General features: G+C 41.0%; 1 long non-coding RNA gene across 1 annotated transcript in view; it reads left to right on the plus strand.

The window, feature by feature from the left end:
- Positions 1-14,648, plus strand: part of LOC122461770 — a 218,046-nt gene that overhangs the window by 183,733 nt on the left and 19,665 nt on the right. Inside the window, exon 3 of the long non-coding RNA XR_006283935.1 lies at positions 11,008-11,061. This is a non-coding gene — a long non-coding RNA (uncharacterized LOC122461770). The remainder of the gene's footprint in view (positions 1-11,007; positions 11,062-14,648) is intronic.

A 14,648-nucleotide genomic window follows, 5' to 3' on the forward strand; every position in this document is an offset into this window, starting at 1 on the left:
AATCTTGAACTCCTACCCACTCTACTTGCAAGGCACTTTGTGATGGGATAACCCCAGCTCCAGTTGCCAAGGGTTTAAATAGTCAGATTACAATGCTTATATTTTATCAATATTTTCTGAATGGAAAAGCACTTATAAAGTCAACATCTGGTTTTTTTTAACCCCCTATTCATGTGGCTGCATCACATCTTCAGTATAGTACAAAACAGAAAAAGGCCTTTAAAAATCCTTGGTGAATTTAAAGGAGGTGGTGAAGTTGACTCTGTTTTGTTTAATTTTGGTGGTTAATGTGCCACCCAGAAAATCTGGGAAATGATTTTGCTGCTTTTTTTTCCTAAATGAAAAAGGCATGGTACATCAATTCCAATGACATTGCCATATGTGGCTCTTTACATGACTGCTGAATTTTCTACGTTAAAAATCAGGGTGATCTAATTGAAAATCTGTTTGTTGATCGAGATGAGAGAGTGATTATATATTTTAAGCCTGAGGTTTTCCAAGGGGCATAAGGAATCAAAACCACCCAAGGTAGGACTTTAAAAAGTGCTTAAGGGAGCTAGGCACTGGGGAGAAGATTTTCAAAGGCACAAATGACACTTAGGCACTGAACTCTCATTGACTTTCATTGAGAGTTAGGCACCTAAATGCCAGAGGTGCCTTTGAAATTCTTCCCCCTTAACTCTTGTTGACCATGGCCAAAATTTTGAAAAATACTAGTCTCGTGTTAGGCTCCTAAATCATTTTTAGGTGACAAAGGGGCTTGTGCTTCTAAGTCACTTGAGCACTTTTGAAAATCCCACATTTAGGTGCCACAACATGGATTTTGGAAAATGAAAAACGTGAAAATTTTGCTCTAAGCATCTTGGAAAATCTCCTCAAAGGTGTCTAAACCCTTTAGGCCTCTTTGAAAATTCAAGTCTTAAAATAGAGGCCAGTACAATCAACATCTCATCACCCTGTCGGCGTGGACCAAGGGATGTGCTGGCCGCCACTTCCCGCAGCTCCCATTGGCCTGGGACAGCGAACCGTGGCCAGTGGGAGCCATGATTGGCTGAACCTGTGGACGCGGCAGGTAAACAAACCAGCCAGGTCCGCCTGGGGGCTTACCCTGGCGGGCCACATGCCAAAGGTTGCTGATCCCTGCACTACAGTATTAGATCTCCAATGATGAACCATCCTTATCTAAGGAACAGAGCTGCTTCTGTCACAATAGTGAAGCATCACAGGACTTAGAGATGGAAAAGCAATATCGGCAATCCCAAGCATTCAAATGTCAGGAGTCAGGCCCCCAAAATTATGATATTGCTTTTAAAACCATATTCTTAAAATGGAGTTATTTGCCTTCTGATTGTTGTGCTTAATTTGTGCTAGGGCTTGCCAGGCATGGCAGTTCATAGCCTCAGCACCTCTTTCAATTATGAAAATGAAAAACTTGCTTGAGCCCCAGTACCTCTTTCATTACAAATTAAGCACTGGTTTGTGGGTATGAGCTTTTCTCCAAACCATGGGGGATAGAACTCTACTTTTTAATTATTTAATTAAAGCTAGGATTCTCCTGTATTTACATGACTCCAGGAACTGGGTCTTCAGAAAAGCACACCAAATATTGTGTGCGTTCTTTATTATGTTTGTATTGCAGTAGTGCATAACGGCCCCGGCCATGGAGCAGGACCCCACTGTGCTGGGAAACACAGAAGAACAACAACAAAAATTCTCTGTCCCAAATTTGGCAACATTAGAAAAGTCCTGCACTTATTTATTACATTCATTTAGTGGATCTCCCTGCTAATGCAAGCTTGTACATTTTCTAGTGGTTTTGATACAGGAAAACACTATATTTTCTAGTGTTTTTGTCCACTTTTTAATGTCGCACTCAATTAGCAAATAGAACAGTTTCCCAAGAGATTTAAATAAGTGAGAATGTTTTGGTTGTGTCATAAGGAGAAAAGGCACTATTTCCCCTCTTTAACCCTTTGTATGTTAATTCATTTTCTAGCTTTTCCTAATACCAATTACTTTCCAAAGCTGCCTTCAATAATACAAAAAGGTATTAAGGGAAGTTTTCCTCCCTTTTTCTCCTGAACATGTGATGAGAAACTGAATACCACCTTAAGGAAACAAATGTCAGAGAGACCTTTTGGGGGGGGGAAAAATATCAAAACAACTGCTGAGTCATTGCTCATTTCGGGAGCCTTCAATAATCCAGAAAGCTTGTCAAAGTCAAAACAGTAGCTCAGCTGCCCTGGCACGTCTGCCTGGGAAATAATCAGAAAGCTTCCTGACAAATCTTTTTTGGGGAAACAAGACAACTGAGAAACTGACTTTAGATTGTGAGGTGTTAACTTGAGCACAGAAGAGCATGTAACTTGTAAATGGTTTCAGAGTAACAGCCGTGTTAGTCTGTATTCGCAAAAAGGAGTACTTGTGGCACCTTAGAGACTAACCAATTTATTTGAGCATAAGCTTTCGTGAGCTAGAGCTCACTTCATCGGATGCATACTATGGAATATACAGAAGATGGTTTTTATACACACAAACCATTTTTCATGGTTTGTGTGTATAAAAACATCTTCTGTATTTTCCACAGTATGAAGTGAGCTGTAGCTCACGAAAGCTTATGCTCAAATAAATTGGTTAGTCTCTAAGGTGCCACAAGTACTCCTTTTCTTTTAACTTGTAAATGTCACACTCAAACCAGATATTTATTAGTTTAAACTGACACACTTTAGCTTCCCAGTAAGTAGTGAGAAAATATGCCCTATCGCTTGAAATGGTTAAAACTGCAGTACATTGGACAAAGCACTAGAAAATGTTTTCTCTAGCTAATTCTCCTGCACAGGCAAAAGGAGAGGCAAAATGAAGTATTCAGTTTTTTGCCCCCAGTCGCTGTGCTGCTATCATTCCTATTTTACTGTTAACTCGGTTTGTGGAAGGCTAGAGTAATTGGCCAAACCGACTTGTCCAGTATATACAGGAAGGATGCTCTAGTGGAAGGGTGCCAGCCTTGGGTTTAGGAGACCTAAATTCAATTCCCTGCTCTGCCTCAGACATTCTGCATTACCTTGGGTAAGTCATTTAATCTCTCTGCGCCTCTGTTCCCCATCAGTAAAACATACTTCCCTACCTCACAAGGGGGTTGTATTTATCCTTGCATTAAAGATTGTCATGCTCAGATACGACAGTGTGAAGGGCTGTAAGTATTTATCTAAATAGTTAGCAAAAGCACAGATTATAGACAAGAGCCTGAGCTGGTGTAAATTGACATGACTCCATTTACTTCTGCTGGTTTACACCACCTGGGGATGCAGCCCTGCATAATTACTGCTCAGACCTCAATATGAATGCAGAGAGTTTCCCCAAATGAAATAGTGGGCTCTTAATTGAAATGGTGGCTATGGCCATTCACTGTCTTTCTTTCATTTTGTTGGTGAGTCTGAGTTTTGTAACTTTTTCATTGTATTGGCAATGAAGACTCACTTTGTGCTGTGAGCCAGAAGCGTGCCCCAGGGATCTGAAGAGATTAAAATTCACTGACACACATATAGCTCTCTTACAGGGCGAGAAATAAGATTTTATAGCACCATATTTGTGTTGATAACTTCTCTTTGTGGTAGTTAATGTTGTCAGGTTTGCTTGATGTGAAACAGTGAAAAAGAAATGCAAATAAGAAGCATAGAACTTTCACACACACCTTTCCCCTTTGACTTAATGTTTAGAGTGTGTGACTTGGCCCTGATTCAACATATGCGCAGGCATATGCCTACTTTGAAGGTGGTGAGAAGTTCACTGACTGACTGCTCATCTGCCTACAATTAGATATGTGCTAAAGTATCTTGACCTTTAGTTTTATCATAGCTCGGGAGGGAGGGAGGGCGAAAAATGAAATGTGATGCACAGTCTACCCAGAAATAAAGTACTTTTCAAGAACAAAGGTGAAGTTTCTTCTTCGTAGTTTAATAACTACAGAATGTGTATCAAGAGACTAGGAGGAATCATAGAATGATTCATAGCCTCTAGAGAGGAAAAAGATTCACAGGTCATTTGTCAGTGGTCTGATCTATGACTTGTTGTTAGAAAAACACCTATGCATCTGAATAGAAAATCTCATTCAAAGAAAACAATTAAACATAAAGACATGAATCAACCTACCACAACCACAGCTGTGATCTTCTCTGGACTAAAGTGCTGCTCTTGGACCATATATAGAGCTCCCATTAGTTATCAGCAGGAGTTGCATACACAGATTTCAGTAGGATTTACATCAGGTCCTCATTTCAGATCAAAGTGAAATTAAGAAGCAAACCCACTCAGAACAAAAGCATAAAATGCCAGGGTTAAGGATTATTTTTGAATCTCCTCTTTAGTTTTAACATTCATTTGAAATCACCTATCTTTTTTCATTTTAGCCAATATCCTTGATGTTGTTTTTAATGGAATGTCATGAACCAAGTTCTCAAATACTGTGGCCTTAATAGAACAACCTAACCCTGTCTTTGGATGCTGATAGAGGCATGTGGGCAAGCTTAATAAAAATTTACATTTTTAAGAGATGATATAGGTATGCTGGGTGTTCTACTAAAGTCCCTTGTTTGAAAATTGGCTCTCTCTATGTGAATATGACGTATGCTCCATAAAATGTCTTACGGTTTTCTTTTTAGTCTGTGTAAGCACTGTATTAGCCTGGGGCAATCTCTCTGTGTGTCCTCTCAATCAGTGAAATGTCTTGATCTCAATGCTTATCTCACAAGTGAAAATGAAATGAGAATTTTTGGTTCCTGAAGAAAGCAGATCTTTTGTAGAAGAGAGTGAGTCTCAAAAGTTTATAGCTTCAGCTGGTTCTAGACAGGCACAAAGAAGATTGGAGGCCTGTTCAAAGCTTTTCTGTTATTTACAACTGGGTGGAAGATGTCACAAAAATAGGTTTGTTCCTTGTACTTACTGTTTCTGGATAGGCTGGCCACACCCCCAGAGCAACTTCTTGTCGTTTTTGGTACATGTGTGTACAGCATCTAGCACAATGGGGTTCTGATCCTTGTTTAGGGTTCCTAGATCATACCCTAATAAATAATTATCCTTATTTTAGCATTTCTGCTTCTGATCCTGAGTGGAACCACTGAAAAATGAGGCATGTGAAAATGGGAAAGAGAAGCTTTTTAAAAGAATCATCAATCTTTTCTCAACCACAGAAAGACTTGCTTAGTGGAGCAGGACAAGATTTTGTCTTGTGTTCTTCAAGCTATCTTATCCATCCTTCATCTGAAATTGCTTTCATATCTGAACCTTCAAAGGAATCCAAAGAGAGACTGGAGGGAGCACACTGTGACCAGTACATTCTTCAGCACAACACTTTCCCACATGTTTAGTGCAGAGAGCTGACCACAGAAGTATGCTGCATTTTGTTCACCGTGAGGCATGAACAGGAGAATCACAGGAAAACAGCTATTATCCCTAAATAATGTTCTACTAAATTGATATGTCCATGGAATAACTTTGAAAGACCTTTGGGAATTTAACACCTTCACCTCTGCCTACCGAACTGCTAGATCAGAAAAGAAATGTGCATACCTACTCTTTAAAGTCCATCTTCCCATAAAAACAGTGCTATAAAATGTGTGGTATATGGCAATCTGAGGCTGGGCTATTGTGTGACCTAACCATTATATGAACAAAAGAGGGGGAAAAAATTGCACAGCAGTTCCATAAATTCCACCTATCCATGAAATAACAATTGCATTCATATTTGCGTTTCCATTATACGGAATAGTCTACATTCTGACTTACCAAGCCAATGGTATTTTATTTATTTAAGTTGGATGTTTGGCTTTTTACTGTATGAACAGCTAGGGGAAAAACAGGATCCAATAATATGGCCACTTCACAGTAAATAAATTGCACTAATACAAAAGGAGTGCTCAGAGGCTTTTCTAGGACAAGTTCTGTTCTAGAACTATGCACCCAGCCTTTTAAACTCTCGTGAAACAATAAAAGTTACATTTTCTTAAGTTAAATAATACAAAAATCTTACAGGATTTCCACTTAGGGTTTTATATACTCACTTATCCACATGGAAAAGGGTTACATGCTCAATTGGCTGTTCGTCTGCAGAATATTTCTATTGTTCTGTTTCATGCGGATACTCAGCAGTGCAACCCCCAAATGTTTCCGGGGCTCAAATGTAAAGTGTTTCCGGGGCTCAAGTCTAGGGTTTGAGTCAGGAAACCGAATTGCATGCAAATCACATACACTCGGGGGAAAGAAATGTGGAGAAAGCTAAAAAGCCTTCTCTGCAGTAAGGTTTTGCAAAGTCTGCAGCTCCTTGTGGAATATTCCATTGTGTAGGACCTCCAAAACGCTGTAGAGTCTGGTGGAGTTCTTAGCAAGGGCTTAGTCTCTTTTGTTTACGGTGGAGGGTACAGTATTGGTCCCATATTGATAGCCAAAGTACCATGAAAGTCATATTTATAGTGGGAGGAGCTGGGAGTTGCTCCCTCCCCATTCACGTTGGCTGCCTCCTCTGAGTAGCAAACTTGAGCTGTCAGCACTGAGAAGGCAGAACTGGCTCCTCAGTCTCTCACCAGCAAGTGGTGCAGTGCTGCTGTCTTTCTGTGCATCACACAGCTGACTTCTACCTGCCTTTCTCACTTTCAGCTCCTATATTCCTTCTCTCTATGTGTGATTCAGATCACAGAGATAAGACAATAACCTGCTTCTGCACCACCACTGGCAGCAGCAGACATCACCCCGCACCACCAGCACTCCCTTTTAAAGCAGTGGTGATATTGGGGGATAAGGGATGAACACCATGACAAGATCCTCATAGAATCATAGAATATCAGGGTTGGAAGGGACCTCAGAAGGTCATCTAGTCCAACCCCCTGCTCGAAGCAGGACCAAGTCCCAGTTAAATCATCCCAGCCAGGGCTTGGTCAAGCCTGACCTTAAAATACATGGGAAGAGACTGAAAACCCAAGGAGGAGAAAGAGACTCTAAATAGGCAATTGGGTGGTGAGGAAGAGAGACCAGAAATGGAGGGAGATATGGGTCAAACCAATAGGGGACATTCCAAAGGTTGGGGAAAGATCCCCGGGAGAAATTCTAGAGGGTGAGAGAGTTCAAGAGGAGAGGAAAGCGATTCAAGGTGTGAAATTCTGCCTTCTGTGAAGTCAATGGGACTTCACCCCAGAAGTTGGGAGGTAGTCTTACCTTTTAAAAGCATATTTCAGAAAGGTGTTTTGGTTCAGATAAATTACTTGGAACCCTTTTATTTCTACAGTGAGGATTCATTTACACTACATTGATGGTTACCAATTTAGTGAGATCATTCTGTTGTGTTTTCATTCACTTAGAGGTGATCCAAGTAGACCTTGCACAAAACACTCACGCCTCGTGAATGTAAAATATTATGCTTGGCCTGGAAAGTTGACATAAAATCAAATTCTACCTTGAAATTTGCTGCTGCTTTGCTTCCAAGATGTATGTAGCTCTGATTTCCCCCTCCCCGATCTTATCAGTCTAATTGGCAGTACACACTACAATTGTGTGTGTGAACCAGCAGACCATGATGCAATTTTTCTATTGCTCATACTTCATAGAAATACAAGTGGCAACTCACACCTATATGCATATTATTTGTATTCAGAGGAAAGAATCTGTAGTAGAACAGAACTATTTTGTCATCATATCTGCTATGGATAAAGTAGCATTAGTTGCATGGTGTATACTGATCCAACAGTTTAATGACCGGGTTCATGGATAGATGATAACTTTCAGGAGTATTGTCAGACTGTACCGTGATAAGTGCTTATTGGTGTAGTAAACATAACTTTACAATAGAGAAATGATCTGTACCTAATTTACCAGGAAAAAATCTCAAAGCTGTCTTAGAACACTGAGGGAAACAGTATGAAATAATGACCTGCCACACAGTACATCATGCTATCACTTCTGTGCAATTGTCATCTTAAGGCCCTAGTCCTGCCAACACTGGAGTAGTCCCATTCGGCTCCTTTACTCATGTGCCTAAGGGTTTGCAGGATTGGGGCCTTAAACGCTGCATGGATTCGCATAAGACATATGACCCCCAAACCAATAAGCAAGCAGTGGTGAACAAAATGTTTGCAATGGAATCCGAAACCAAGCTTACCTGATTTTAGATTTTGTTACAGACTCAAAATTCATACCATACTGATGGAACATTTTACCAAGTATTGCGAACCTGGGCTGGATTTTGAGGAAGCCCAGGCTAACTTAAGATTTAACACTGAAATCATACAAAGTTTATCATTTCAGATGGCTTCCAACATAAAACTGTGTGAAGTGCCATGTTTCAAGTGGGCATTGCTTTGAGAACTTTGAAGTTTGTGTGTTCATTTGAAGTGGAATTTTGAAGCATATCTTAGGGGAATTCAAACCTCTGCAAGAGTAAACCATCAACAATGTTTGTAAGAATTCCAGCAAAGTCTAGCAGCTAAGTTTTGCACTGCTATGATTTGGTGTCCTTGTTATGCTTTTGCTGTTTCACAGCTTTTGCTGTTTGTGCCCAGGTTGGCCAGTGTGCTCTTCAATACTTTTTGTTGCATGCAGAGGGAATGGTGTGTGGGTCAGAGAACCATGTGGATTTAGCAAAGGACATTTTTTCCCTTCTGTCGGTTTTATAAGTGGAAGTGGATGATATGGGATTTGGGCCTTTAGTATAATTTGAATGTTTGTCTTTTGTTCATTTCTTTGTAATCATTAAAATTTGCCCCTGGAACGCAACGATATATGGTCTAAGGCTCTCTGGGCGACTGGGCTCAATTCTGCTCAGACTTTCACCTGGAATCCTCACTGGAATCACTTTATATTGTACTTCTGATCAAAAATAGCTCTAAAAATCACTTGGAAGTTGCAAATCTTGAGTATCATCTTAAGCTAGTGGTGGGCAACCTGTGGCTTGCAGCCCACATGCGGCCAATCAGGGCTATCCACTGACAGGCCATGAGACAGTTTGTTTACATCAACCCATCTGCAGGCACAGCCACCCACAGCTCCTAGTGGCTGTGGTTTGCTGTTCCCGGCCAATGGGAGCTGCGGGAAGAGCCGCGGGCCGGCTGCCGCTTCCTGCAGCTCCCATTGGCCGGGAACAGCGAACCGTGGCCACTGGGAGTTGCGGACGGTCGATGTAAACAAACTGTCTTGCGGCCCACCAGCGGATTACACTGATGGGTCGCAGGTTTCCCACCACTGTCTTAGGCCTTGTGTCAGATTTTTCCTAGAGTTAATTTTCCCCTGTCGTGGGGCAGCTGCCCCACTCCTAGAAAACAAGGGTTAAAAGCAGCTCTGGAGAGTGAGAGCAGCTGAGTGAGTAGCTGACCACAGGTGTGGCCCGCTCAATCAGGGCCCAGCTGGCCCTTACAAAAGGGCTGAGGGCCAGGAGCTGGAAGAGTCTCACTCTAGCCTTGGAGTGGGAAGGGCTAGCTGTCTGGGAGTAAGATACTTGAAGTGGAGCAGTGCTGGGGAAGGGCAAAGGAGCTCCAGCCTGGCAAACCCCAAGGCTGCAGGCCTTGGGTAAGGACAAAGCAGGTACTTGGGTTGCAGAGGTGCAGCCCAGGGATAGGCAAAGGCAGCAGGTCCTAACCCCTTGCCAATGATGAGTGGATATTACAGACTGCAGTCTGCCCCAGTCAGTGGGGGCTAGATGATGCCTGGCAGTAGCCACTGAGGCAAGGTGGGTTTAGAGGGTTGGGGGTTCCCCTGGGAGGGGAGACCCAGAGCGTGGGGGTACTGCTGGGGCAGAACCCCAAGGTAAAGGGCACCAGGGTCTGGGAGGGACATGGGACTAGCGCCAGGTGAGACACCGGCCTGCAGAGGGCACTCCATACACTGGAAAAGAGCTAATTCCCAGATGACCAGCAGGAGGCACCACGTCGGTGAGTCTTCGCTTCGCTACACCCCCTTTACCCACAAAATCATGCTTTCTGGGCAGACTACAGAATAGTCAGAAAGGTCAGTTTCAGCGCCTAGCCCTGGACCACAATGCAGGAGTGTTGCACACACCCCTGTTTCCTCTTCCCTTCTGCAAATGCTGCTTCAGTATGTGGGCTGGGAGAAAGGCTACAATGGCTACATGGATTTACAGATCTTCCTTTGGCCTACCTTGGTCAGGCCCCCATTGTGGTGTCCCATATGACCTATGTGGGACTGCCAAGGAGACTTTTCCCACAGTTTGTAGGGAGTGCTCTGGTACCTCTCTGTGGCCATTCCACCAGCAGAACCCCTCATGCAGCCCCTGTGCAAGGTTTAGAAGTCTTTTCAGTAGCCCTCTGCTCTGTGGACCAATTTTATCCCTAGCGATCAGATTTTTAATACAGAGCTATAAACATCTTCAAATAATGGGCCAGATCTTCAGCTGGTGTAAATTAGCGTAGCTCCTTTGCCTTAACAGAAGCTATGTGGATTTACTCCAACTGAGATTCCAGCTCATTGTTTGGTAAATTGACTCTTAATTTGGTGCAAGTGAGCACTCTTTATAAGGTGGCCCTTTGTTTTAATTAATATCTTCCTTAAATTAATAAATCCAATGATGTTCTTCTACCTCCAGATCCAAGATGGCTGCCACATTGCTCCAGGGCGCAGTTTAGTAACACAAAACACCATCCAGTCACTTCTTCTATTTTGTTGTCAATAAATACCATCTGTGCACAACCCAAACTGGTCAGCAATGATGACAACCATAAGTGAGATCCTGTGCATTTTTCTGTTGGCACTCAAACTTATTGGCCATCACAAGATAATGATTTTTTTTAATGTACTGCTTACAGAATTACATTAGCATTTTGTTTAGACTTAATAGAAATACTAGATGCTCCCAATATGAATGGAAATTCATTGTTGAAGGAAAGAACACAGTGAGGTCGTATCTCACTTGGAAGGGGAGCAGAAACTAAATGAAAATAAAAACGCTTGCCTACTTTTAATTGTCCTTTCTCTCCTTGACTTCTTTGTAACACTACAATCTTTTTATTTCAGATTCACCTATGAAAAAGCTGTCTAGAAAAGGCAAAGCTTGAATATGGATGTACGGTAAGCACCTATTTTCCTTCTTACTTTTAGAACTACTTAAATCTATAAATAATGTATCTCTGATACTCATTTGTTTTACAAGCAATAGTGTTTTTAACTCGTTGTACAGTCTGATATTGCAACAGCATGCTTTTTACTGGACAGGACTAGATACTGGAGTCATGGGTGCTGGAACTATGGGTGCTGCCGTAGCCCCTGGCATGAAGTGGTTTCCACCATATACCAGATTTCCAGTTTGGTTCAATGGCTCTCAGCACCCACACTATCAAAATTGTTCCAGCGCCCCTGCCTGGAGTATTCATGGTCTGATATATTAGGTGGTATTACCCAGAGACTTCAGAGGATGGATGCTTTCCAGCCTCCTAGATGAATGCAGCAAAAACATTTCATAGAGTTAGCACATGTTTTGAGCTTAGGGAAGGGATTGCAAAGACATTTCAATGTCTACAAGTTTAGAGTTAAAATTCACATCTCAATGACATTTTTTCACAGATGCCTATTTTCAGGTTCACAATTGAAAAAGACAGCAATTTTTTTGAAGTAGCTTTACATTTTGTTTCACATAGAAAATTTCAAGTTTAGTTTGGATACATGCTCAGACTTCATCTGAACTATGAGGGTGCAAAACTGAGAATTAAATCTCACAAGTATAGAACTGAATTGTGCATTCAGGTACCTCTGGCTGTCGATGAGGCCAGGAATACTACAAAGATAGCCATGGTGAAATTACACAATTTTGCCACTTCTGCATCTTGAATATAAAGGAACAGGAAGTGAGTAACAACATCAAGCAATAATTCAAAAGAATTCAGTCAATGTTTTTGTTTGTTTAAAACTTCAAAATGACGAATTGGTTTGAGCTTTGATCAAAGTTTCGATCATTTCCAGTGTGATCAACTCTCAATTTTTATCATGAGTCTTGTGATATTTGGTGTTCTACTTAAAGCCCTACCTCCTGGATTCATGTGGCTGTGAGAATCTGTTTTCATTTTTTAAAAAGGTAGACTTTATGGTTACAGAGACAAGCTTGTGAGTGTGATCTGAATATGCCCTAAAGGTCCAAAACCCAGAAAGGTGGAAACAGCAAAAACAAAGAAACAAAAAATGACCAAATGTATTTTTTAAAATCTTATGATGTTTTGGTACCTTGCTCATGATTTTTGAACGCTTGTTGGCAATGCTGAAATCCTCATACATACTTAATGCTGACAGGTACATGCTATACCTAACTGAAATAACTAAGATAGGTTTTTGCCTGACAATTTCATCCATCCCTGGTCTAAACCCTTGTTTTTTAGTTACAGATATAGAAACGCTACCTATATTTTGCTTTCCTCCTTCACTGATTATGCTAGTATTTAATGTTACCTGATTCTTTTGTGGCACTACTTGTTATGAATGAATATGTAAAAAACAAAAAAAAATCTTTGTTTCAACGAAGCCTTTCATATTTGATTTTACTTTGAGAATATTCTTCCACATGACTGTTTTGATATCTGAAGTACAGAGCACTATACCGTAACGTACTACTCCATAACATAAAATATTGATAGAAGAGCATTTGTAGGTTAGTTCTGAACACCATTAGCATTCATTATAAACATATACATTTCTATATCACATAGATGCTGATTATCTCCCAGGAGCAATCTTGGGATGATTGTATTTAGTACATCCAGTGTGTGTGTGTGTGTATATATATATACTGTTACTGTATTTATATGTATCCTTATGAAGACAGCACCAAGCCTGCATTCTCTTCTGATTTGACAATTAATCTGAAAGGATAGGAATTATAACAACAATTTTCCAGCACATCATGCATGAGCTAAGAATTGATTGTATTCTAAGAATTAATTGTCCTCAACATCCACACATTATTGTAAAAGCTTGAAATAATTAAATATAATGCAGAGTCTGTCAGTTACTTTTCATTTTAAAGAATTGCTAAATTATTACTGATGTGGTTTCATAGGTGATGGGTGTTTTTTTTAAAGAATATGAAGAATTTTTAATTCATTAGATTTAATCTTAAATGATCTACAAGTCTATTTAAAATGGAAGTATATTCATCCCTTTTTCAGGGGTGAAATTCAGAGAACTTTGCAGCATTATCAATGTGGCACTGTGCATAACTTAAGACAAATGTGAATAGAGACTTGTATAGATCCCCTGAGCTATGGAATGCGTTTCACTGGAAGGGTCAGATCTCTGCTGATTCATACCAGGTATATTGAATTCATTAAATTCAGTGAAACTATGCTGATTATCATCAATGGAGGATCTGTCTCGAATATTTAGCAAGAGGTAACTACAGTGTTTGTGAAGATTCTCAGTGAATTCACTCTGGAAACCTGAGGTCTATGTCAACAAGCACACATTTCCCTGTCATCCTATTACATTGATCCTACAGCTTAATGGCTCTTCTACTGCAAGGAAAATGATGATTTCCTAATACATGTTTTTGTTAACGGTGCTTTTGCTTTGGTACACTGGCTCTTTGAACATGTTGCATTTTGGATGACTTTTGAACATAGGGCCATACCTGGGATGAACTTGGGCCTATATATTTTGTTATCTAAAGCTTATCATCGTGTCTGACCAGCTGTGGGGTAGCGTCTCTGAAATGGTTTGTCTCACTGTGGAATTTTCCATATCACATGAAGTAACCCCACAATTGGCCATGTTGGTTGACGGTGTCAGTAAAGAAGCCAGAGTCTGAATATGCATTGAGATTGGGCTGGCCTCTGCATTGGCATGGAGACTGGATTATCTGTCACTGTTGGATGTGATCTCTTCAGGTTAGGGTTGAGACATGTTGGCAGGCCAATATGGGGATAGGTGCATTGCCACCACCTATATTATTCCCATTTTGACTACCCTTTGCCCCGTGCCCAGGAGGACACATACCAATCTAGGAGCATGATGCCCGCCCTCCTTCCTCCCCCACCAATCACACCCATCATTCACCATTACTGGTGTTAAGGTTGGCTCAGGTTACTCTCAAAGAAGTTCTTTGAGTCTGAACTGATCTGATGCTATGAGCATTCTGGGCAAGGGGGACCACAATCTTCACAGTTCAGACAAACCCTAGGCGGACAAGGGACTTTCCATCAAGAGCAGGTGCTATCTGAAGAGATGCTGTCAAGCTTATAAAATCAGTAAATGTACCTTCCCTTGCAGTTGTCCACATAAAGAAAGAACCTTCAAGATTTCATGCATTTGTGTTTGTCTATATATCTCAAATTAACAATTGCTACTGCTCAAGATGTATGTTGTAGGAAAGGCGGGCGTGTGAACTTTAGTTCCAGATGACTTGGTACATGGGTGCTATGTAAGAACACAGAACAGCTTATGTCACCAACAGGCTGCTTGTAAATATCTATCTAAAGTTCCATAGCCCCCATTTCTGTAGTATCTGTGTTCCTCATAATCTTTAATGTATTTTTCCTAACAGCACCTCTATGAGGTAGGGAAGTGCCATTATCTCTGTTTTACACAGCAGGAATTGAAGCACAGAGAGGCTAAGTGAATTGCCCAAGGTCACACAGGAAGTCTGTAGTAGAGCAAAGACTTGAACCCAGGTC

Source organism: Chelonia mydas, chromosome 9 (genome assembly GCF_015237465.2).
Source record: "Chelonia mydas isolate rCheMyd1 chromosome 9, rCheMyd1.pri.v2, whole genome shotgun sequence".
Lineage (NCBI taxonomy): Eukaryota > Metazoa > Chordata > Testudines > Cheloniidae > Chelonia > Chelonia mydas.